This window comes from Sminthopsis crassicaudata, chromosome 4 (assembly GCF_048593235.1).
Source record: "Sminthopsis crassicaudata isolate SCR6 chromosome 4, ASM4859323v1, whole genome shotgun sequence".
Classification (NCBI taxonomy): Eukaryota; Metazoa; Chordata; class Mammalia; order Dasyuromorphia; family Dasyuridae; genus Sminthopsis; species Sminthopsis crassicaudata.
Window position 1 is genome coordinate 115,529,620 of NC_133620.1, and position 22,932 is coordinate 115,552,551.

Here is a 22,932-nt window from a genome sequence, read left to right on the forward strand (position 1 = left end):
CAACTTATACCCCACAGTGTCTGGTATATACTTGATTAATTCTTGTTGGCTTACATTCTGACAGAAAGCATTAGGGGTTCATCTATAGTGTATATTGAAATATATATATATGTATATATATATATATATATATATCTGTCTTAGCTTTTTAGTGTTTCCTCATTTTATCTACCTCACATAGTCATGTTGAAGTTTCTCCAAGAACAGCTACAAGAACAGTTTTAAAAGATTGATTGTAATAAGTCTGATTGGTGTACACAAACTTCCAATTTTTAATTCTGACACAAATGTATTTGAAGTGCCAAATATCAGCTTCTTGGGGCTCGTCAGTAGAATGTCTATTTGGAAGAAGTCAAGCAATTTCTGTAACTGAGGAGATAGCTAAAAAGCTTATTTACAAAGGCCATTAGAAATTAGCTTTTAATTTCACCCTAAATGGATTATTTTATTGCAAAACCCTATGCCTGTGCTAAGCACATAGAATGATTCTCCTTCAGTTTTTTCAGAGATAAAAAATAAATATTAGTTTAGTGCCATTGCTGGGATGACTATAAAAGACCCTCAGCTAAATCCTTAACCCAGAGTAAAATGCCAAAAAAACATGGCATCACCCAAAACATTAGCTTACTGACAATAATTCATTTTCCTTCTCAAATTCTTCTCCCCTCCCTTCTCACAGTGACTTTTCCCTTATTAAAAAAAATTAGAAAAACTTTCTCAAGACTTGAGAAATGGGATTTGTTAGTTACTGGAGGAAGCAGTTTTAAGTTTTAATTTGGGAAATTCTTTTAATACATTTTGAATAATTATTTAGAGAACATTCAATAAAATACATTGGAACAATCAGATAATTCTAAAATAATGATTTTATCAGTGTCTTGATAGCTTTTTCAAAGTAAATATAAAACTTTTAAAGCTTTTTTTGATTATAGGGGAGGGAAATATGGGGAAGATAAAATATACAGAATGAAAGATGTGTTTAAGAAGAAAGCGTAGAGGTATATCTCCTGTGGTACAACCCATCTAAGAAACTCCTAGAAGCAACCTCTGCAATTAGACTGTAGTGATGATCTAATAAACTGGATATAGATGCCTTTTCTCTCTCAAGCTTCTACAATGATCACCTGGGGAAGGAACTTCAAAGTGAAGGTATTCCAAGAGTCTGATCCAGTGTACTTGGCATGGGCTATCAAAATATATTTGGTATTGAATTAACTTGTTCATTACCTAAATCAAAGAAATGTTATACTGGGACCAGCTAGATTCTAATCATATAATTTGAGGAGCTAACCTATGATTTTATAAATGAAGAAACTGAGAGAAGAAAAGACTTTTAAGAGGTCATATAGAATAAATTGGTGACACACTTGAGACCAGAACTAAGGATTTAGACTCTTATTCCATTGCCTTTTCTACTACATCATGAATACTTGGTTACCCAGTCCTAAAGGATGTACTTATTTAATGGCTCTCTATTACCTACAGGATCAAATACAAACTCCTCTATTTAGTGTTCTTCACAAAGTTCTTCACAAACTGGATACAACCTATGAGTCCTCTTTGCCCAGGCTATGATGAAGCAAAATTTGTCTTCTTGCTGCTTCTCACACACAATTTTCCACTCCACACCTCAGTATCTTCATACAGGATGATCCTCTAAGTTTGACATATCCTTCTTCCTTACCTGTCTCTTAGAATTCTGGTTTCTTTCAAAAATCAGCTCAAGTATTTCTTCTTCCATAAGGTCTTTTTCTGAGTTTCCTCCATCTGCTTAATGCATCCTCCTTTACACCTGCCACCAAAATAAAAATTACCTTGGACTTATTTTATATAAATTTAGATGTGTATATACTTTCTCCCTTGCCAATACATAAACTCACTGAAGGAAGGTATTGTTTCATTTTTCTTTTCGTTAAATCCCCAGTTTTTAAGACAATACATTAGCCAATAACTGGGGCTTAAAATGCATGTTAAATAGACTGATTCATTTTGTTTTTGCTCTGATCATCATTTTTACATAAAATAGGAAAATCCAAATTTTGCTATCTAAACTGAAAAAAAAAAAGTACCAGAAAAAAGCGTTAATATCCATGTTCTTTAACTTTGTTGTGTTTGCACATTCAAATTTCAGAAAAGCAGCATTGAAAAATATAGGGCTGGGGTCTGAATCTGTTATTTCACCAAGCCAATAACCCCCTCACAAATGCAGCCACTCATCTCTTACTTGTAGTCTGAGGGAGTTTTCTAGGACATAGAGAAATTCAGTAACTTTCCCATGATCACACAGATAGTAAGTACCAGAGAAAGGAACTGAATCTGGGTCTCCCTTACTCTAAACAGTCTCTTCTTCTAGCCATAGTCTCACGGCCTCTTTGTACAATAATGTAACTTTACAGTATATGACTGCCTTCCATGACATTCAAGTCCAGAATGAAGCAACGCAGCTTCTTTTCTAGGCTAACAAGCAAAGTAATGGTTGAAGTTGAGAGAAAGAAAGAAAGAGACAATTGGGGGGGGGGGAGAGAGGGAGGGGAAAAGAGAGGAAGAAAAGAAGGAAGGAAGAAGAGAGAAAAAGAGATAAAAAAGGGAGAAAGAGGCAGGGAGGGAATAGGGAGGGAAGAAAGAAGGAAGGAGAAGAGAGAAAGACAGAGACAAAGAGAAAGAGGGAGGGAGGGAGGGAAAAAGAGAAGGAGAGAAGGGAGGGAGAAGAGAAATAGAGAGACAGAAAGAGAAAGACAAAGAGACAGAGAAAAACAGAGAAAGAGAGACAGACAGACAGACAAACAAAGAGAGAAAGAGAAAGACAGAGATAGAGACAGACAGAGATAGAGACTGACTATTGGAGTCTCAGTAGCTTTGTTGGTCCCAAGGATCATCGTTCTCAGCATGACCAGTGTGAGGAGGTTCAAGGCCTTAATTCTGCTGTTATTTTTGGAGATGGCTTGAGTTTCTGCAGTTTTGGCTTTCCCTAGGATCAGAGTCATGCTTTTTAGCCTTTCCTGCCAAACTAAACTTCTCCCTGGGTGTGAAAGCACGTGTTTACCCACGTGCAAACCCCAGCTACAGCATCTTGCTGTAATTGCATTTGTAAAACCTCTTCCTCAAATATTAGTTCTTCTCCTCTGTGGAAAAACAGCAAGGACAGCAAAAAGGACAACTGGGCAGAGGTTTCTACCACACCACTAGAGGGGTAGCATTAAAAATGGAAGTGGCTTGTCTAACCTGCTTTTCTTTGGTTTTAAAATAACACACGGTATATATTTGCATTTGTTTTGAATTCTTGGCCCTATGACCTCTGCTCCTGTTTGACTTGATAAAATTCCATATCCCCATGCCATGGAATCCAATGCCTTTGCAAACAATTTATATTAAACTGGTTTTAGGTAGATTTCCATGTTCCCTGGAAGGAGAAATTTGCATTAAGCCAAAGAAGGTAGGCAAGAAAAGGACAATCTGCCAGCAACCGAATCATTGGATCAGGGAATTTGATGGTTGGAAAAAATGCTGGCCTCTGAATTCTCAGGGCCCGCTCTAGATAAGCTCCCTGTGTTGTCGTTGTTTGATAAACATGGATGATCATATATTGGGCATTATAATAGATCAGCCATTTGACTTAGTTCCTCTCTGGTCTTAGGAATGGTGCTTCCCAAGCTTTTTTGTTCTTCTGCCAACTTCCATGAAGAAAAAAAAAAAACCTTATAAACCACATATCCCACCCACTTGCATTTTGCCACTACCCACACCCATACACAAAATCTCACCCAACTTAATGGAAAGAGTAGAGCTATAGTTGATGAGAGAGGTCAGTGAGATGAAGGCATCCATGCCAGAAACAATAATATACACATGGATATCTTTTAAATATTTCTCATAAAAGAGGGAAGTCAATGGAGAGACTGGAAGAGTTCTGAAAATTACTGGGGAAATATATACTTTGAGAACTGCCACTCCAGGAGCTTAGACACAGGAAGTATTACACATAATATAGCACAAGCCATAAAGTTTTCATTCAACAAACATTTAACCACTTACTGTGTATATGTAAAGAACTGAGTTAGGTGTTTAGAAGGCTAAAAAGATAAATAAGAAAATGCTAGATTAAAAATCAATTATTTTTTAAAGTTAGCTGAAAGTTGCAGTTTGAGGTTTTCTATTTTCAATTGTCCCTTTCTTCTGCTCTTTTACACACACACACACACACACACACACACACACACACACACACACACACAAATACACACTTTATCCATTGTTATTTCATTTGCTATCAAAGAGCAGTGAGGGGTGATCATTCAGCACATCCTACAGATGCCCAAATGTAGCCTAGCTTGCTTTTCTCTCTTTATTCAACAGTGGTAGCAGTGCATTTTCCACATATACTTCCTGTCTGAGACAATGTGGTGATGCACCAATTTAATAACTCTTTATCCAATGGCATATAATCTGTTCAGTATTTATTCTTCAACCACCTGATTTTTTTTTTTTTTGTGGGTATTGGGCAGGTAGATGGCCCAATGGATAAAGTTCTGGGCCTGGAACCAGGAAAATTCATCTATCTGAGTTCAAATCTGGCTTCAGACACATATTATGTATGATCTTGGCAGAGTCACTTAACTTTTTTTGCCTCAGTTTTCTCATGTATAAAATGATCTGGAGAAAGAAATAGCAAACTACTCTAGTATCTTTGCCCCCCCCCCAAAAAAAAAAAAAAAAAAAACTCCAAATGTAGTCACTAACAGTCAGACAAGATTGAAATGATCCAACAATATTGTTAAAAAATAATCTATGTTGTTAAGGAATCTGAAGGGTCTTTGTAGCTCTAGGGATTCCCCTATTTTTTTTTTTTTTAATTCTGCTGTCAGCCTTCATGACAAATAGAATAGCTGCTGTTGAACATTTTTCTTTCTGATTTTGTTTTTTTTTTTATATTAATAATAAAAATAATTGAATATGTTTATCTCTGTACTTATGTATATCAATGAATATTCTATCAATTACTCTATGCAATCTTCCTGAAAGAAAACATTGCAGGTCACATTTTTCTATGGGAAGGAAATGCTTTTGTTTTTGCAAATTAACAAACTATAAACATAGCAAGATTTTTCATCCTCTATGATCTAGATACATTGGCCTATTTACTGTTCCTTGCATACAACATTCCATCTCCTTTCTCCACCTTTTCAAAATATCTCTCTCATATGTAAGATTCTTACCCTCATAAATTCTATCCCTTAGTTTCCCAGTCTTCTTTCAAATATCAGCTTAAACCCTACCTTTGGCAGGCAGAGGACTTTCTTGTCCCATTAGTATTTTCCCTTCTGAGATTACCTCCTTTGTGCTCTGATATACCTAATACATATATATATATTATATATATATATATATATATATATATATATATATATATATATATATATATATATATATATATAGTTATATTTATATATTGTCTTTTCTATCAGAATGTGAGTTTCTTGAGAGTTGAATCTATTTTTATTTATATCCCCAGCATTTTGCACGTGCCTGACTCACAGGAAGATATTAATATATGTCTGGTGCTTACCCATTTCCTTCCCACATTTATAGCATAAATAATTTTAATATGTATTTAGGACATTTATAAGAATGTGAATAAAGAATTTGTAGTAATTGAAAGGACACTGTAGATAGGTAATCCTCTCAGATACTTCATTTAAAAATAATAATATCATTCTTTTGGAATCTATTATGTTTGTCAGGTCCTTATCTTTGCCAAGGCAAATAGACCTTCTTATGTATTTAGAGCCTATTCTTTCTTGATCCATCTTAGGAGCTTTTCTTCTCTCTTTTTTTTTTCTACATCTCTCTTTATCTATTGGATCCTTCTCCATTGCCTACAAATGTTCCCATGTCTCTCTCATTCTTCTAAAAAAAATTATTTTTTTCCATGTAAAAGGAAATTGCATGTAAAGACAAATTTTAACATTAATTCTTTTATTTTAAATGTGAGTTCCAAATTTCTTCCCTCCCATCCTCACCCTAAGACAGTATATAAAGGTTCATCACCAGAAGGTTAACCTATAGGTGATAAATTCTTTAATCACTGTGACTTGTGAAAGAGATAGCATTTGTAAATGGCCCCCAGTTCTGTTGCTGTTACAAAATTCTAGAACTAAAAATCACAGTTTTCGATCATTTGATATAGGTTGCATAGATACTATCATGTAAAACATATTTCCATATTAATCATGTTGTAAAAGATGAAACTATGTCCTCCATTCTTAAGAAAATCACTTTTGTAATGTACATCTTCTCCACCTTCACATCCAATCTCTTAGGAAAAAAAGTTACCTACTTTTTCTGTTTATACTGCTCACTCACTTCTCAAATCCTTGCAAGCTAACTTCTGACTCCACCAATTGACTTAAATTGCATTCTCCAAGATTATCAATAACCTAACTGCTAAATCCAATGACTTTTTCTCACTTCATATCCTACATGACATCTCTATCCCTTTTGATTGTTAATCATAGTTTCCCCTTACATATTCTCTCCTTCCTTGGCTTTTTTGCAAAGTTTTCTCAATCATTTTCATTCTTCTTTAATGGCTCATCATCTAACTCCTTTGACTGGTTAATCTAGAGGCTCTAATCCAGGCTTTTTCTTCTTTCTCTATAATTTTTCTTGGTTAGTTCCTATTAATTCCCAATTAGTTCCCATTGATTCAATGATCATTTCTATGCAATGATTCTGAAATCTATATGCACACTCCAAAATTTTCTCTTGAACTCTAGGCCCACATTGCCAACTTCCTACTAGACATCTATACTTGAATTCCTATTAATATATCATATCTTATTTTTTAAACTTGTTTCTGCACAATGCCTTAAACATCTGGGCTTTAAATAAATGTTTCTTCAATTGCATGAAATGAATGCATTGTTATATTTTTGTAATTATATTCTAGAGAATAGTTCTTGGTTTTGTTAGCTGTAACTATCTTCTATTTATTTACTTATACATTAATTCATGCACTTGTCTATGACTTCTTCATGTTTCCTTCTTTCCTTCATTGGGTAGTATTTTTTGGGTATTCATATATTTTAGTATTCATTTACTTAATTGTTTCTGGTTATTCTATCATTAGTATTCCAAAACTGGTGTATCTCCTGAAATAACATATCTTGTTCTCTTTGAATAAAAGATTAAACTATCTCTTTTCTAGAAGAAACTGTAAACTTTCCTTCTGTTTAGCTAGAACTTATTTTTTGTTCCATTAGTATTTTATTTTTCCAAAAGCATGTAAAGATAGTTTTCAACATTCATTTTTATAAGAGACTGTGTTTTAAATTCTCCTCCCTCCCTCCCTTATCTCTCCCCTCTCCAAAATAGATGATATAGGTTAAATATGTGCAATCCTTTTAAAGATATTTCCAAATTGGTCATATTATGAAGGAAAAATGAGACCGAAAAGGAAAAAAAAAAAAGAAACACAAGAAAGAACAAACAAAACAAACAAAAAAAAAAAAAAATGAAAATACTATGCTTAATCTATATTCAGTCTCCAAAGGTTTTTTGTTTGTTTTTTTTTTGTTGTTGTTGTTGTTTTTTCTGGATACAATTGGAATTTTCTAACCCAAATCTATTGGAATTGTTTTGAATCACCACATTGTTGAAAATAGCTAAATCTAGCAGAGTTAATCATCACATAATCTTGTTGTTACTGTGTACTATGTTTTTCTGTTTCTGCATTCTTCACTCAGCATTAGTTCATGTAAATCTTAACAAGCTTTTCTGAAATCAGCCTGTTTATCACTTCTTATAGAACAATAATATTCAATTACCTTCAAATAATATAACTTATTCAGCCAATCCCCAACTGATGGACATCCAATCAATGTCCAGTTCTTCTCCACTACAAAAAGAGCTGCTAGAAACATTTTTACATATACAGAATTTTTTTTTCCTCTTTTTTATGATCTTTGGTTTACAGACCCAGTAGTGATACTGCTAGATCCAAATATATGCACAGTGTGATAGCCCTTTGGGCATAATTTCAAATTGTTCTCCAGAGTGATCAGGTCATTTCACAACACTCCCAACAATGCATTCTAAATAGTAAATAGAGATCTAGGTTGAGGTTGGAAATACTCCCTCAAGTATTTGAGGTTCAAGTCTCAGTTATGAAATATATGGGAAGTCATCCACATCCTGAACAAGTCAATTATTCTTTTAAGGCTCTATGAACCTTTCCACGAATGTAAACTGCAAAGAAAATGCCAAACTGCATGAATAGAGGGAATATCTTTGTCTAAGACTGCTGTATACCAATGTAATCATGGATCTATTCTCTATCAATACTGCCAGTATATTTCTTCTAGTTAGTTTATAATTAACTCTTGGACAAAAATTCACTGAAATAATATCAATATTAAGTTAATATTTGTATTTAGTTTAAAACTTTTATTTTAGCTCCCATTTCTAGAGTCTTTTACTGTGAAAAGAATAGAAAGTGGGGGCTATTTAACACATTACCATGGTTGAAAAATTTATCACCTATTGTCTAACCTTCCAGTGATGAGCCTCTACATACTTAGTTTATGGGGTTCTCAGGTGACAGACACAGGTCCTTTATCCCAGAATTTCCCAGAATTTCCCAGAACCTATACTTTTTTGGCAGAGGCTTCTTGCAAAACTCTTTATAAAATCATATCCATTATTTAATTCAACATTTTTTTAAAACATGTACCTATACAAAGGCAACTAGGTGACAAAGCAGACAGAGTACAGGGCCTGAAGTCAGGAATACTCATTTTTCCCAGTTCATCTCTTGTCCCAGACACTTATTAGCTATGTGCATCTGTAAAATGAGGTTGAGAAAAATGGAAAATCACTCTATTAGCTTTGCCAAAAATAGACAAACAACAACAATTCAACTAAGATCACAAAGAGTCAGACACATCTGTACACCAAACCTTATGCAAAACTGTAAGAGGCACTGAGAAACTTTCTAAATAAATTCAACATTGTTCCTTCCCTCAACAAGGTCTGCATTCTAGTAGAGGAGATATAAAAACATAATTATAATGCAAAATAGTGACAAATGTATTAGAACAAGGTTCAATGTACTATAGGTGTATAAGAGGAAACATTTGTTTACATTTTAGGACATCAGAGAATATTCAGTATTGTAAGTAGTATCTAAATTGGGTATTAAAGAGTGGATATATTTTCAATAGGTAGAGAATGGAGTAAGAAAGCTATTGGTCATAAGAAATATTATAAGTAGGCAAATAAAAACAAGAAATTTGAGAATACAAATTATAGAAATAAAAGTAGTCAAGTTTAATTGGACTATATAGTAATGATGAGCTAATAGAAATGTCATTCAATAAACCTGGATTGAAGATTGAAGGTGGGGGCAGCTAGGTGGCTCAGTGATTAGAGCACCAGCCCTGAATTCAGGAAGACCCGAGTTCAAATCTGGTCTCAGACACTTAACACTTCCTAGCTGTGTGACCCTGGGCAAGTCACTTAACCCCAGCCTCAGGGGAAAAAAAAAAGATTGAAGGTGGAAAATGAGGGGCATTGAATGACAGATTAAGGTATTTGCATCTTACTTACTAGGTGATGTTGAATACAGTAGTTTGTCAATGAATGAATAAATTATTTTATAAATGATAAATTATAAAATAATAAACATTTATTAAACACCTACTATATGGCAGGCACTGTGCTAAATACTGTGGATTTTTTTGACAGTTAAGAGATGTTATTTAGAACTATGTTTTAGGAAGCTGTTATTAAAGGAAGGTTATAGGAAGCCATACCTATAGACTGGTTAAAAAATCATGAATTCCTTAACTCAAATAGAATGGGAATGATAAGAAGGATATAAATTTGAGAAATAGCATTGAGATAATATCTTTATGAGAAAGTAAATGTGGGAATAAAGGAGAGTTTCACAGAATTTCATATAGAGTTGGAAGGGACATTGGTTTTCATTTAATTCAATTCTCTCATTTTACAATGAAGAAAAAGAGTCTGAGCGAGGTTAAATGACTTGCCCAATATCTCAAAATGGTAAAAGGCAGAGCTGAAATTTGAACTTAGACTTCAAAACCAGCATTCTTTCTACTACATCAGAGTCTAAGATAAGATGAGCATGTGAAATTAGAAAAATAGTTAGATAATTAACAAGAAGAGAAAAATTGGAAGAAGGAAGCAAATTTAGGGGAAAGACAATGAGTTTCCTGAGAGAGAAGCTTGGTTATCTTGAAATATATTTCATGGGGTAATTCAATTGCTACACACAGATTTCAGGAAAATAGAGATATAATCCTTCTCATACTCAGTTGGCTTGTTAGTCTGTAATTAACTTCTTAAATTGGTTCATATGTATATGTTCCATACTTTGATGGAACTGAGATCTGGTCCAAAAGTATATATCTCAACCCATCCACTGCTTCTCTTATGATATTTCTTTCCAAGAATTTTTTATTAAATAAGTGCTAAATTTGGATACATGCATTCAAGCTATTAATTTGTATCCCTCTCTTATTAAATGAACAGCTTGCCTCCCATACTAATCATATAAATTTATAAAATCTTCATTTTCTGAACCAGATCAGGGGTTTTTAGACATATAGGGAACTATCAGTAAAGAAATTCCATCTACTAAGTAAGCTAAGTAGTGCATTGAGAAAATGCTGAACCTAGAGTCAGGAAAACCTGACTTCAAATTTAGTGCCAAATACTCACTGATTTTGTAAACTTTGGCGATTACCTTAACCTCTCAGTGTTTTAAACAACTGAGACAGTTGGCAATGAACTGTGTGGGACAGTGATGCTTACCCAAATTAAAATCAGAGACTCTCAAGGTAAAAAAGCAAAAAACGGATTTATTGCCATTTCATGAGAAAGGGCAATTCCCAACAGACTATCTATCTGTCAGTGGAAGAGTACAAAGTGGAAACTGCAAAAAACAGATAATATGGACTAGAAACCCTCCTCTCCCATTTCTCCTATTGTCTGGGGGAGCAGTCTCCCCTCCCCTTTTAAGCATGTAAATCTATCCCAGAAACAAAAGAATAAATAACAAACTCTTAATTCAAATTTCCATTCCCTAGAGAACTGCTATATAAGCAGATATTCTTGGATGAGAGAATTCTCTTCCCTGAATTCCCAAAGCCATCACCTTTAAAAGAAACACTTAAATGCTAATTAAAAGGTGGGGAAAATAGGAAGGGTTTCATCCAAGACAATGGAACACCTGCAGCTTTTTAGCTATAACTCTATTGGTTATTGCAAAGTCTCAAATCACAATTATGGCATGAGTTGAAGCCACATTCCCAAGATAGGTCTTCACTCAGTTTATCCCATTAGGTACCCCCTCTTTATTTATAAATCTCTGAAAACCTCTCACACAATTCTTGACACATTTCTTCAATCATCTTGTTCTCAGTCTCCAATCTCTTTGAACCTGGTTTGTCCTTTTGTTCTTTCCCAGAGTCCATCCTCATCCTTTTAGTATTCCTAAATCTGACTGGACTTCCCCCCCTCCAGGTTGTTCAATCTTTCCTCTATGGAAATCCCAGTCACGTCCCTGAGGTAAAACTTTCCCTATAAAACCCACTTGTGGGCCATCCCATGGCTGCTACTTCCTTTGGGTCAGCCCACCACAGCACTCTGCTTTGTGTGGTCTTTTCCCTTCCCCCATGCCACATGGTATCTTCCCTAACTCCACTATACTTTCCAACCTTACTTCTCTTCCTCATAGCTAACTCTTTTAGGGTGCTAAGTCCCTTTCAGAATTTAGCCTAACAAATAAGGACACGCCCCAACCTCATGGGGTGCTCCATTACTACTGGGAAATTTTGAGTTCCACTGAGGAGCTTGTCTTTCATATGCTCTCTTAACTCTATTTCATATTCACCATCCCTTTATTTTGTCTGTAATCTATTCCTCCAGATAAATCTACATTTTACCAAAGAGAATGCTATTATGAATTCTTCACATGACCAAACCCCAATTTTTGGTGCCTGCCATCATTTGGTGACAAACCCCACACTATATGTCTATTTCAACCATGGCCTGAAGTCTAATGAGCCTATTCAGCAAACAAATTGGGGTTCTGTCCTCCCATCTGGGGCCATCTATCACCCCAATCATTTGTGTTTCCAGTTAGATTAGGTAACTTCACAAATAAAGATGCCAATAGAAAGTCAGCAACAACAGAAATGCTAAAAGAAACAGACAGACATATGCATCTAGCAATAGATGGATGCCTAGGCTGAATACTCACTTACCTATTTATATTTTTAGATAGTTTCTGCTGAACACTTGCCCTAATTATAGAAATTTGCTATAAGAGGAAAAAGTAAAGATATGATTATAATAGCATAAAAACTGATCTAAAAACTGATCTTACAGACTTAAGCCTGAGAGCACATACATGACAGGAGAAAGCATCCATAGCTAATTATATGCAATAAAATTTCCAACTTAAAACCAGGCTCAGGAATAATGGGTTCTTATTCAAAGGAACACCACTGGGAAACCAAGTTAGAAGAATCCCACCTCAAGCAGAGGCAGAGTTTATCACCCCAACCTTTGTCCAGATACTAGATTCACCTGTAACAATTCAGGATCATATTCTTTGGAATAGCTCGTGGCATATTCCTTTCAGATGGTAGATTACTGGCTTGATGATCCATCAGACAATCATACTTGAATTCAAAACTCCAAATAATATCAGCTACAGTCCAGAGAGATTTTATATCAAATAGCAAGTCTCATTAATAAAATCTTCAGGTGAATTCAGCTCTCAAGAATCATATATCCTAAATAAGTATTGACTATAATCTTTTAAGTAGATGGGTTTTAAATTCAACATTACACTTTAAAATGTTCCATTCCTAATCTATATTAGCCATGTTCAAAGGGTCAAAGACACACTATTCTCAGAATCTCTTTAAATAATGGGAATAGCTTTAACAATGATTCAATACCACCAATTAAAGCTTACATAGAATATAGAATATGCTGTCCTGATTTCATATTAAATAACCCTATCAGAATTAACATTAACAATTTATTTATCCTAAAAATGTTAATTTGATTTATTCAAAATTTGAAAAATAAACTTTTCTGGAAATTATAAATAACAAGTACAACACCAATATTGTTAAAATTCTTCTGAGCACAATTAATCTTCTCTCCCACCAAAACATTTCTAATTGCAAAGTCAACTTTAGAGGTAAATTGTTATTTACAATCCCTTCTTAAAGTTCTTGCACAGGTCCTTTTAGCCTGATGTTCTCTACCTCCATACTGCAGTCTTAATTATCTGCAACATCTCTGCTTTTTCCAGGACTTAGTAAGTACCCACTCTCCTGTGCATGCTCCAAAGGTGTTATCTGAGCCAACAATCCTTGTTTCCTGAGGACTAAAAGGGATGAGAACACTGCCAGTATATAATTCCTTTAAAAACTATTCTTTTTCCTCCCAAATAAAATAGATGAATCTCATATGGGGAAAATCCCAGATCACTTTTATGGATAGTTCTAATTATTTCACAGAGCAATAGACAGTTAGTCCAAGGCAATTTAGTCTTTTAACATCAATTTAGTAATCCATTTCTTAAGAAACTGATTCATTTTTTCCACTTTCCTTGATGAGGGCAGATGCTCAGATGTATGAAATTGCCACTCAATTTGCAATCCCTCCCCATTATTTTTTATAAAACCTTAAAAGTAAAATATATTTCTTTATCAGAATAGTCTTTACTAATTCATACATAGGTACAATTTGTTCCAATGCTACTCCACTAACCCCTCTTAAAGTAGCAGAGCCCAGAAAAAAGCTTCTACTCATCCCCACTAGTGTTGATGAGGTTTATAATTGGGGGTACCTAAATGAAATTAGGTTTGAGGTCTAGTGACAGGTTTGGGGTACAGGGAGTCAAATAGAGCTCCCCTGTAACCCCTTTGGATTTGGCGCAAGGATACAGAGTTAAATGAGGTCTAGTAGCTGGACAAGAGTCCTCTGTAAAGGAATTTACAGACCCGAAAACCTAGATTGATAAAAGAGGTTTGGAAGTAAGGTTAAAAGGTAGAAAGACATTAGAGCCAGGGTTGGTTCTGATGGGCAGAAATCCTTGACATGACCAGCATAAGGATGCCATGTTTGGGATCTCTGCAAAAAAGGGGACTCCAGTTTGGCCCTTTTTATAATCTGAAGGGGTTCATGGGTGGAGTCTTAGATTGGCTTCGGACTTGAGTTCTAGCCAGGATTAGAATTTGCTAGATGGGGGTTGGGAAACCTGAGCAGATCATTAGAATAGGGGCTGGGACAGCTCAAGTTGATTCAGATCCAATATGGGCTGGGAGAGCCTGGATATCTCCCATTGGAATTCAAAAGGGTGCTTTTGACCAGGATTTATGAATCAAAGATCCTAGCTTCTTCAGCCATGGGGAGTTGGAATTCAGAAAAGAATCTTAAAGAGACCACAGCCCACATCAATATCTCTCTGTCTTTTCTCCAAAATAGTATGAGGAACTTGATCAAAAGTCTTAACAAAATTAGATAAACTATGTCCATAATATTTTCCTCTTTTACTAGGTTAGTAATCCTATTAAAAAAAAAAAAAAAACAACAAAAAACAACAAAAAAAAGTGTAGTTACTCTGGCATAACTTTGAGGAAGTTCAATAGTCTTTATGTAATTATTACTTCCTTTCTAGGAATTCACCAACCATCTCTTCAATTATCTATTCTAGAACTATCTTTAGCAATGGAAGTCAATCAAGTTCACAAGTCTATAATTTTCAGACACTAAACTCATCCTTTTTTTGAAAACTGAAATACAATTTCTCTTCTCCGAAATCCTAGTATCTCTCTTCTGCCCCATGATATTTCAAATATCACTCACAGTGTCTCAGCATTCACCTCTGCTAATTCTTTCAAAACTCTAGAATACAGTTCATTTTGACCAGGAGATTTGAATACATCAAAAGTTGTGGGGTATTTTTCCACTATCTTTTTATTTGTGAATATTAGCTCACTGTTTTTCATTTTTCGCATGTCATCTCCAAGGTAAAAGTTATTCTTTACAGACAAAAAGAAAGAAAATCAAAATTGAGCAACCTCTGCTTTCTCTTTATTATATTGCCCCATCCTACTCAAAGTCCTCTCTCTTCTTTGATCTTCCTTTTTCTCCTGATCTATTTATCCCCTTATTGTATTTAGTTTCACTCATCATTCTTAGCTCATTATATTCCTGATACTATTTTCTAGCACCACACCACAATATTACATTCATTTGGTGTTACCTGACCTTGCTTTCATCTTCTTTTCTCCCTAAAATCTAAGCTGCTTATTTAGTACCTTATATCTGTTAATTTCTTCAGATGAATTCCATTTTCCTGCTTATTAGAATTGTTATTCTTTGTGTCTTAAATTTTTAATTAAATTTATTTTTAATTTATGAAATAACCAAGCATTTCCATAACATAATAAAATAAAAAAGAAGATTGCAAATCTATTGTTTGCAATTTGCTATTTCTTTTAGATAAAATATTAAAGTTATCATATAAATTTCTTCTTCCCTTTTTTTTTTCCTTTCCTTCCCTTCTCCACCCTGGAGATGGCTACTATAAGACAAAAATACAGATATAGACATGTAAGATCATTCTATATATACTTCTATTTATCAATTTTAAATTTGATAACAAGAGGTATCCCATTTAAAATAATTCATTTTTCTTTAGAATATCCATTCTGACTATCTCCTGTTCCTTCTAGGCTAACTTCATTTGGAACAATTTTTCCCATGGTATCCTACCTATCTTTTCTCTAAGCTTTTTAAAGTATATTTTATTCAAATCTAGAGTGAATGTCAGGTTGTGTCCAGAATTCTTCACCTTTTCTTCAGCATCTCCATAGCTAAAGCTAGAGTCATCCATCCTTTAAGGATTACAACAGCATTTTATCTATTTCATTAATTTGCCTTACCCATAAATCCACACTATTAGGTAGCTTAATCCTCTAATTGTTTCATTTACCTTTTTATAAGAAAAAAAAAAATACCTAGCTTAGTTTATCTTCTTATCTTTCCTGAGTCTGTTTATTCTACTCTCTAATCTTTCTTTATCCTCTATAATCCTTAAATCTTCCATTAATGTACTTTACTGCACCTCCTTTTCATGGGGAAACTAGAATCTAGACTAGAATCTGGTCCTGGAAATAGTTTTTCAAATTTTTACCATATCTCTCCTCCCCAAACTTAATTGCTGAAATACTTTACTAGCTCATATACCTCTGAACTTCATCTTCTTATTTGGTTCAAAATATTCTCTTCCCACAATCTCAAAAAAAAGTCAGAGGAAAAACACAGATACCTATTTCTCCTTATTTGCAGTGGCAGAGGATCTCTGGTGTAGAATATTGGATTTAATGTCAGATTTTTTACTATCTTGCTTAGTTTTGTTTAAGGGTTCCTCCCACTCCCCTTTTTTGTTGTCATTAAGCAATCTAGCTTTCTGGGAAAGGGAATAGAAGATATTTTGGGAAATATAGGTGTGTCAAGTCCTGAAATACATCAAACTCATAAATGGAGGAATAAGGCATCTTTAAATGAGATAACAAGGAAACAAATCTGCCATTCTGGGGTTCTTAAACTTTTAGGAGAAAAGGGGGACAAGGGTCATATTAGGTAGCAGGAATGGTCACATGATATCAGTTACCTTCTGCAATCCAATCAAGGAAAATATTCTAGCTGTTTTGCCATTCATGCCATGAATCCCAATAGAAGTGTGTAAGGACATCAAAAACTTTTTTGGAAGCTAATCTACCTCAAATTGGCTTTGTTTATTATTGTATTGTATATTATTGTTTGGTTATTGTTTACAAGCAAAACTACTACTTTTAGAGTAGTAGGAAATCAATGACAGTTGGAATTCTGACATTACTAGGATCATTAAAAGGAAGTGTCAGGTAAAACTGCATTTATTATTAATAATTTTTCTGTTAGGTGATATAAAAACAAACTATGCCAATAAATTTATTTTAAAATATGTCTGCAATTTCTGACTAATTTTTTGGAGCATTTTACCTTTCAAAAGGGCTTATATATTTGACAAAAGCACTTAGGTTAGTATCATTCTGTTACTTCAAATATTCTGATAGCAAGAAAGATGGTTTACTTTTTCTTTAAACAAGCATTTATTAAACACTTACTGGTGAGGTCCTGGATCACTAGGTGGAGTTGGCAGGGAAAGCCTGAAATACTGATAATATTACTCCCTGAGGCAAGCAGGGTAGGGCACTGATGAGGATCAACCCAATCTTACAATCCCATCCATGCGGAGGTCTTGGGTAACTCCACCTTACTTCATTTAATAGAAAGCCAAGTTATGATTTCAAACTCCTGAGGTTAAATTTCCCCTATAAACCCATGGTCTATACTATTTTTGCATGAATCCCTTTCTTTCTCTTTGTTATAGCTAACTCTTTCAGGATGCTAAATTCCTTTTTGGATTTAGCCTATCAGTTACTGGCATAATTTCACCTCATGGAATCTTTCTCTGGGTTAATTGTTAATTCTACTGGGAATTTGTCTTTTCCATTGTTAAATGTGAAAAATCTCTTTTCTTACTAACTATATGCTCTCCTAAATCTATTTCATATTCACCACTCCTGGTGAATATTTTACCTGTAATCTCTTCCCATAAATAAAAGTACTCTAGGCAAAAGAGAAAGGTCATTGTGAATTTATCACATGTGGGAACCCCAAAATTTGCTGCCTACAACAATCTCAACATTTGGTGCAAATTGCTGAATTTCCATCTCCTCACTTACTTTGTACCAGGTACTACCCTAGAAATACAATTTACAAAATGAAACCATCCCTTTCTTTTTGGAATTTACATTCTACTGGGGACAATAGCCAATATCAGTAGAAAAGAAGGAAATGGGGGTGGATTATAGACAGTTTCTTAGATAAAATCCTCATATCTAAAATATATGAAGAACTTGGTCAAGTCTATAAGAGTCTGAGCCATCTCCCAACTGGCAAATGATCAAAGAATATAAACTGGCAGTTTTCCAATGAAGAAATCCAAACAATTTATCATTATATATTTAAAATTTTAAATATGCTTTAAATCATTATTGATTAGAGAAATGCAGATTAAAACAATTTTGAGATATCATTTTACATCTACAAGATTGGCTAAAATAATGAAAGGGAAAGTGACAAATGCTGGAGAAGATATGGAAAAAATGGAATTGTGCCCAAAGAATTAATAAACTACATGTACTCTCTGACCCCAAAATACCACTACTTAGTGAAATACCAAAGATTATTAAGGGAAAAGGAAAAGGACTTATATGTTCTACAAAGTTTATAGCAGCTCTCTTTGTGGTGGCAAAGAACTGGAAATTTCAGGGACATCTACCAATTGGTGAATGGCTAAACAAGTTATGGTATATGATTGAGATGGAATACTGAGCTCAGTGATTTTAGAAAAATCTGGAAAGACCTGTATGAAATAATGAAGAGGAAATTGAGCAGAATCAAAAGAACATTAGGTATTGTAACAGCAATATTGTTTTAAGAATGACATTGAAAGAATAAGTTATTTTGCCTGTTATAAAAACCTAAACTATAAAATACATAAGAAACTATCTTTATCTGGAGAAAGAACTGTAGGCATAAAATGATATCTCAAGGTTGTTTTAAGCTACATTTCTCTAATCAATTTAGAGCATTTTAAAAAATATAATTACAAATTATTTTTAAAATATAATTATAATTTAGAAATTATAAATATAAATTACAAATTTCTCCTTTTGAAAATTGCCTTTGAAAATTGAAATTTGAAAATTGAAAATTTATATCCTTTGATCATTTATCAATTGGAGGGTGATCTATATTCTAATAGAGCTTACAAAATATCTGAAGTACCTATAGAATAAACACATAAATTAACTTATTTGTGTCTAGTGATACTCATCTGGGGAAAGGAAAAAAACTATATTATCACTTTGTTGTATATTTGAAAGGGATAGCAAATCATGCATAGTAATATACATTTTCATGCACAAACATCTCTTTATGTTATGTCCGATGTTATGGAATAAATTCAAATTGAAAATTAAATTTAAAAATACATTTTCAAAAAGCTCAAAAATATTTAGAAGAAAATGAAGTTGAGAATGGGACATGAGCAATTAAGCAATTTTGTTACTGTATTGTTAAATTTAACATATATGTATATTTAAAATCTTACTTTGACCAAAGATCACAATTTATTGTAAAATCTTTATTCTTTTTCTCCATATTGTGGTGCCACAGTTCCCTCCTAATTGTCATGCTTTGGTTTCCCTAATGGTCCTGCCTCAGTTTCCCTGAATTGTTCTGCCTCAGTTCCTCAAATTGTTCTGCCTTAATCCCCCGGTGGCAAAACACTCCCCACCCCCCCCCCATCATTAGAATTAATACAACTAAGGGCTAGTTATTCTAAGATTATAAATTGTAAATGTATAAACTCAAGATGGGGGGGGGGTCAGACTTCCTGGATCCTAACTCCAGGAGTTAAGTGGAGCTAAATCCATTTTAGCTCCTAAATCATCAAGAATTTGTGGCCGCATATATATATTTCATAGGAACCTCACATTCCCTGCTGGATGCTTTAAAACATCAGCCCTGGGGGTAACATTCCCACCCCCGCCCCAGCACAATCTCTTCCTCTCAAATAAAATATTAAAAACTCTCTAATCTCTATCTTGCCTCAGTTTCTTCAGCATTACAATATGTTTAAGTTAATTGAGGACTCTTAGTAGAAAAAAAAAAAAAAATGGCACCAAAATGCAAGGAGGAGAAAGAGTCCTGTTGTAGGATGAAGAAATAGCTCACAAGGTTAAGTTTCTGTAAGGAAAAGAAATTGAGGATTCAGAAAAGGCAATTAGATTTAAATTGTTAGTAATCTTGAAGAGAACAATTTCAGTTGAGTGATAACATTTGGAGCCAGATTGTTCCAGGGGAGGAGAAGTGAGTGGGAGGTGAGGAATTAGAGGCAATGAATTCACTAGCTATTTCTAGGAGTTTGGCACTGAAAACTACAGAGATATAGGATGATAGCTTGAGGGAAGGGCAGGATCCAGAGAAGGATTTTAAGGATGGTGGGAGTTAATCTGGCCACAGTTTGTAGACTATGGGGAAAGAGCCAGTGGATAAAGAGATAGAAGATTATAAGAAAAAGAGGATGATTAAAGGTGCTAACTCATTGAGGAGATGGGAAGGGATAATCTTTGATTTAGAAGGGGAGTTGACTCTTTGAATTTTGTTTTCCCCAAATCTAGGATACATTTTGGGCTGTGCCCATATCACAACTTCCTAATCTGTAAAATGCGGGGGTAGGACTAAATGACTTTTCATGTCCCTTCTAGTTCTGAATCTATAATCCTATGATTCTGTTCTATGTCCAGGAGAGGGATTTTTATGAATGTATACACAGATATATAGAAATACATTAGTCTTCTCTGAAGTTTTGCCAAGCAGCCTGACTAGCAAGGGTGTGTGTGTTTGTGTGTATATGTATATGTGTGTGTGTGTTGTGTGTGTGTGTGTGTGTGTGGTGTAGAGGAAGTCATAAAATTATCATGACTAGTATGAAATATATTCTGAGTCACTGACAATAATTTATGCACATACACACACACACACACACACACACACACACACACACACACAGAGAATTCTTTCTCTAAGATGTGTGGCTATCTTACTCTACCAGGTTGCCCTGAATGTTCTTCATTTTATTTCCATGCAATTCCCATGAAGCACTGAGGAGATATACAAATTAAGGGATAGATAGATTATAAATATATTATTTTTAATATGTTTTCAAATTCAATTTTAAATGAAAGTTTTGCTCTCCATGATTTCATTTAAGGTTTTCTTGGTAAAGATTCAAGTGTAGTTTGTTACAAGTGAGGAACAGAAGTAAACAGGGTTAACTAACTCACCTAGGATCACAGATCTGAGGCCAGATTTGAACTCAGGTTTTCTTCTCCTGAGCCACTTAGCCTCATAGTAACATAGTCAATAAGCATTTGAGGCATACTTTGAACTGAAGTCTCTTTACTTTAATGCTTTGCCAATGATAATTGTATTTCTAAGTAAGGAGCAAAAGAGAAGTGACCCCAAGGAAAGGAAAGCCAGTAGTTACAAAAAATAAAGAATATTTGAATTGAAAAATATTTATTTTTAAATGCCACAAACATATTTTTCTTTAACATGAGAATTTGGGATACTTTTTGGTATAAACACACACACATGAAGTTTCAAAAACATTTAATTTTATGCTGTATTATTGGCATGATAATAATACCCACTCCCAGAATTGTTGTGAGGAGCAAATGTGCCTATAAACATAATCTGTGTTTGAGTGTGGTTTATAGTAAGACTAACATAGTAACTGAACAACAATATGGCCAGCTTATTGCAATTGTACTTTCTGCAGTAGCATTTGAATGCTCAGCAGGTTAGCTTGATTTCAATATCTGGTACCTTATCTTGCCAGGTGATTTTAATCTTCAGGAGGCAATTCAAATGGAAATGATTCAGATGTGCCTTTTTACTGTCCAGGTTTCACAAGCATACAACAATGAAATCAGCAAAAAAGCTCTGTAGATCTTCAGTTTAGTAGGCAGACTAATAACTTCTCTCCCACAGTTTCCTTTGAAGCCTCCAAATGCTGACCTAGCTCTGGCAATGCATGCATCAACTTCATCATCCATGTGGACATCCTTGAAAAGTATACTGCCAAGGTAAGTAAACTTATCCACAAAATTCAAAATTTTTCCATTTGCTGTAACTGATGGTTCCACATATGGATGATGCAGTGCTGGTTGATAGAAAATCTATGTTTTCTTAGTATTAATTATTAGAGAAAAAAATAGCACAAGTGGCAGATTTTCAGTCCATAACTTTGTTACATCTCAACCTTCAGGGGCTGCATCTGGTGCACAATAATCTGTGAAGAAAAAGTCATCCACCAACTATCCCTCCACTTTAGTTCTGGCTTATAGCCTTTTCAAGTTAAATAACTTTAATGCTCATACAGAGGTTAGAAGAATCAATAAAAGGACAACTCAAGGTTTCTTTGAAGAACTTTGGAATTAATTGTGTAATATGAAAGAAATTACCAAAGGACCACCTAGCATGGAGTGCCTTCATTGAAGCAAAATTGCAGTAGCTCAGAAAGAAATGTGAGATGCACAAATTTAGAGATATCACCACTCCAAATGTTTCTGTGGGTTCTTTATGCCCAACCAAGCCTTCTGAGCTCAAGCTGGTCTAACCAGTCACAGTCAGATACAATATCCACTAGATGACAAAAGATGTGAAGGAGAATAAAGTAAAAGAAGACTGGAAAAGTTTTAGGTCATGAGGGGTTTTAAAACCAGAGAGAATTTTATAATAGAGAGCCACTGGAATTTATTGGTTGGGGATTATATAATCAAACCTGTACTTTTGGAATTTGATAAGTTTGAGCAATTTGATGCTAAAGAGAAGAAACAATGGAGTAAAAAGAGATTTGAGACAAGAAGACCAATCAATGTTTGTTAAAATAGTCCAAGAATGAAGTATTGAGGGTCAGTGTGGTGGCAGAGTAGGAGGTGATAAGGGACTATATTTGAGAAATGTTATAAAGACAGTTAACAGGATTTGACTTAGATATAGACAGATGTTGTTAGAGTGAGGATTCAAGGATGACAGCTAATTTGTAAGTCAATGTGACTGGGAGGATTGTGGTGCCCTTGACATTATAGGAAAGTTAGGAATTTGGGAAGGCTTGAGAAAAAAGATGAATTCAATTTTGTATATAGAGAGTTTAAGATCCATAGGACACTCATATCACGAGCCAAGTAGAAATCTGGAATTTTG

General features: G+C 34.3%; 1 long non-coding RNA gene across 1 annotated transcript in view; it reads left to right on the top strand.

The window, feature by feature from the left end:
* The window catches only part of LOC141541088 (uncharacterized), a 162,534-nt gene extending 140,130 nt beyond the window's left edge, over window positions 1-22,404 (top strand). The window contains exons 3-4 of the long non-coding RNA XR_012481651.1: window positions 21,718-21,812; window positions 21,995-22,404. This is a non-coding gene — a long non-coding RNA (uncharacterized LOC141541088). The remainder of the gene's footprint in view (window positions 1-21,717; window positions 21,813-21,994) is intronic.
* Window positions 22,405-22,932: the final 528 nt, after the last annotated feature.